Below are 4,506 nucleotides of genomic sequence, written 5' to 3' on the forward strand. Positions count from 1 at the left end.
TTAGAAAATGAAATGATCCTCAAACTAAAATTAAGTACGTACAATTATTAATTTTTTATTTACCAAAAAAAAAAAAAACCATAAGTTTTATTTCTCTACTCCATCCACCATACTTCAACCAAACCCCACATCATTGAGATCCTTGTTGAAAAGATGACAGATAAAATACAATAGCAAAAGCAAGGCAGAGTCTAGAATCTGGTTTCTTTGCTTTAGGTGGGCATGCCAAGAAATAAATCTTATAGATTGCCCTTCTTTCTCTTTATGGTTATTACTATTTTTAATTTTTTGTTGTACCCATTTTTTTTCTCTTTAAGAGCTAGAAAACAAGGGCGCTTTGATTGCCTAAGCTGTGACGTATTAAAAGAATTCAACTTGTTTAATCACAATGAATAAGATTGCTAGGTAACTTTTCAAGGATGATGCATTTTTCCTCCCCACACTTGCCTCATAGAAACCTCCTCCCATGATTGAAAATTTCATCTAGGACTCAGGCAGCCTTCTTGTTCAGGTTGTATACAAGCCGACCCATCTGAAACCTCCAAAGCAAGAAATAAACTAAACCAAAACCAACCAAAGCCCACAACCAAACGATCCCTTCATTGTTCTTCAACCTAGGCCACTCTATTTCTTCTATGCTAAACTCTTCTACATCCATATTCCCAGCTATACCCTTGTCAAACTTACCATATACAACATAAGCCCTATCATCTTCTCTCAGTGTAACAGTAGTTGGAAACCTTTCCTCATCAAGGGCAATTTTGTCATATACCTCAGCCTCTCCCCAGCCATCCTCGATTTTGAGCAACCACGCCGTCGTCTGCGAGACAATCACCACAGCGCCGTCGCTTCTAACGGCGATGCCGTCATTCCCGCCCATCAAGTCCTTCTCAATATTCACCACCGAGGCTGTGTCGTTGACGGTGAAATATCAACACTTCTCCGCCTCCCAATTTTTTGAAATTCCCCCTATTCACTTCCCAAAATTTGAAATTTCCCCTCTAACACCTTTTCCATGCATGAGATATAAGTACTTGGACTCTTATTTGAAGAAAAATTTTAACGAGAAAGATAATGGGTAGAAAATTCATTGTGTACTGTGTGAAACATTGGTATCTAACCCCTTTCGATGTTACACCTTGACTCCACCTCTAGATACATACCATTTAGATGCATGATTACCCACAAAGAAGAAGAAAAGGGAGATAAATTGAGGGGAGGGGGTTGTTTGTATAATAATAAAAGATACAAGGTATACACTGTTTGGATACATAATATACCAATATTAGTTTAGGACACAATGCCAGCTCACCATTTATTTCCCAACTATTAATTGGGAGCTTAATTGTTTGAATATTTTTTTAAGAAGAAAAAACATTGTTCTCACTTCTCACACTAATTTAAATTGGATTCATGTCGCCACAATTTCTTCATGTTAGTTTTCATCAATTTCTCTCTAGAAAGCCAACCCGTGGAAATTGACACATGAGAAAATTGAGGTGATAAAAATTAATCAAAATTAACATGTGATTTTTATTATCTTATCATGCTGGATTATTATTATTATAATATTTAAAAAACACTACACAGTGACTTCTTTATTGAAGATCCGGCTAAAGCATAGGGTTTGTGGCTTCATCTTCTAGGTAATAATATTTAAAAATCACTACACAGTGACTTCTTTGTTGAAGATCCAACTAAAGCGTAGGGTTTGTGGCTTCATCTTCTGGGCTCGTTCTTCAGCCCATTCTTGTAGTTTTCGAATCTTACGAGGCAACCCACAAACCAAATCCTGGGCTTTCTGGCCTTCACCGTTGAGACCCACAACCTTCTCCAGCTTCCATCTCCCAATCAAGAACTCTAATATGTCCAAGTAATCGGCAATGGTGTAAACACCAAGCTTCTATGTGACAATGGAGAAATGGTTAAAGATATTCGAGTTTTCACCATCAAACATCAAGTAGGCCGGCATCGTAATGTTTGGACCCAAAGTATCAGCAATTGCTAGCATGGCATCTGTGGGGTCTACCTCTAATAGCTTCTCCATCATCCGTTGATACCCTTTTTCATGTCGCTTCTCGTCAGCTGCAATGGTACCACAGATAGTGGCTAACACAGGATCACCGCTCTGCTTTGCCAACAAAGCTGTTTTGCCATGTGATATGAATGTTGCCCGTTCTTGAAATGAAGTGTACGTGATTCCCATGTACGGAGTGATTTTTAATATTGGGCTCTGTCATTAGACACCAAAAGAGCAAATAAAATGTCAAAGATACACAGATGCATTCATGAGTGGTGAAAATTTCAGAATCTAGATGTTTAGTATGTGCTCTTTTCATACTTTTACTACATATTAGAAGGGTTCTATTGATACTCACTCGGAGGCTCACTTTTGATTTATTGTGTTAGCACTCAAAGGTAGACGTAATGTATGGTGGATAAATGTCAGGAGAACACATACATCTTCAAGACTCAAAATCTCAGTCCCACGATGGTAGTGCATGGGTTTTAATGTCATAACATACAAAATAGATATTACTAAAATGTTGGGTCCTCGATAGTTAGTTAATGTGGCTTGTGCTGCCCAACATTGCATGGTAAATTTTAATTTCGATTATTTAAATAAACATGTGAAGATTTCATCTACTTGAGTGAAGAAAAAAGAAAGAAAGGAAGAAGATAGAAATCGAACTAACCCGAGTCATTGCATGATGCAGTCCCAAAACTACACTAAGCAGCACCAACTAGGACACAACATTTAGTAAGATCCATTTGATTTTACCTAATGCATGCATATCATTAGCTTTAGAGCTTTTGATGTATTAGTCAAAAGTACCTAACATGTATTCACGTAAAAATGCCAGCCAACCCTAGCTTTTTAATATGAAGAATCAATAGCTCACCGTGCCAGCGGTGATAAGGTTTTGTATGGTGCGTTCGACCATATGCATGTTGACTCGTCCAGACAAGTATAAATACTTGTTGAGAAGATCTCCAAGCCGGTTCTCTTCAGCCGTCCAAGATCGAATCCAAACAGACCAACCATCGGGGCTGTTTCCAGTTGGATCTTTGATCCCTTCGAATCTATTGAGGAAAGATGTGTAAGATGGCAAAGCTTCTTCTGTGATTAGATCACCCACTAATACCACCAAGTACTCATCAGGCAATCCTGCTGTTCTCTCACGCAAGCCCAAAACTTGCTCCGTAAATTCATCTGATGGAAGGGTTGAGTCTGGCAAGAAATCGTGTGGTTGCCAACTTTTCTCCGCTGGTTTTAACAGCGGCAAGACATTTTCTCCCACCCACCCACTAAGTGATTTGAGGAGCTCCACCTTCTCCGGTGGTACAGTGGGGATGTTTGCGATGGGCTGAACTGCAGCAGCCACCACAGCAGGGACTGGTGATCGTCGTCCCCATAATCTACTGGTGGCAGTTGCTGACGAAGTCTGGGATCCCAGAGGATAATGTGTGAGAGCAGGACTGCATTTTCTAGGAAATGAAAGCTGGCTCAAGGCATATGACAACTGCATATTGATTTGAGCAGATGAAGTTTTCTTCTATGAAAAGGGATGCGAGGATTCTCTATTTAATTATGAGAGTTTTATAGTAGAATTTCTCTGTTCATTCATATTTCATATTTAAAAGTTTTACCTTAATTTGATTCCTACCCAAAAGTCAACTATTATCTCTTTCTATCCCAAATTGCTTTTGTGCTGTGTGGCAGTACCGTGTGGCCTACGGTCCAAGATTGAAACTTCAATGGGTTGCAATGTCATTGTGTTTTTATCCTTTTTCACTTGTTATTGTTTTTGTAAAGAATTAACACAGACTTTAAATTATTACCCACTAGTCTCTTTGCTTTAACATTAGTATAGAGATTTTGTAATCATTATTTGACCTCATCCATCTTAAATCCTAGCTCCTCTCGTGGAGTTGATCTGTCATTCTCATTTCAGGTAAATATGATCTTCTTATACATAATAATTAGAGTAGCTTTTATCTTTCTCACACGCCATAGTTGGTAGGTTTGATCAGTAACCACAGGGTCCCGTCCATGTATACTTGTTCTCAGTCACATTCCGAGTCTTCTTAATTTTCTGTTACTTCGCAGTTCGAGTTAGATTTCCATATCACGTTTATTAATAAGAAGAAAATAAAATTAGGTGCAAATGGACAAACCTAGTTTCAACGACTCATAGGCAATGACTTGGTTAAGGAAACCCGCCAAAGCTACACAAATGCGAGTTTTTATAGGACAGTTGTCATAATTGCTTATTGACCCAAACCTGAGTGATCTACTGATGAACAAAGATGCAACTTGCGTGAAATTAAATGGAGGTTCGAACCAATTGATGTTGTGGAATCGAAGGACTAGTTGTGGTTATAAATGCCACCCAAACCAGAGCTAATTGGTTCTCCTTTGAAAAGCATTGAGGTGTAGTAATTGACTGGACATTTAGGTTACCATTAATATTTTTTTCAATGCATGCAACACTTTGTCATGGA

General features: G+C 38.5%; 1 pseudogene; it reads right to left on the reverse strand.

Annotated features, from left to right (window-relative positions):
- Positions 1-1,666: 1,666 nt before the first annotated feature.
- LOC148998913 (stearoyl-[acyl-carrier-protein] 9-desaturase 6, chloroplastic pseudogene) lies at positions 1,667-3,530 on the reverse strand (annotated as a pseudogene).
- Positions 3,531-4,506: the final 976 nt, after the last annotated feature.

Source organism: Hakea prostrata, unplaced genomic scaffold (genome assembly GCF_041222555.1).
Source record: "Hakea prostrata isolate BN-2017 unplaced genomic scaffold, UWA_Hpros_2 contig_96, whole genome shotgun sequence".
Lineage (NCBI taxonomy): Eukaryota > Viridiplantae > Streptophyta > Magnoliopsida > Proteales > Proteaceae > Hakea > Hakea prostrata.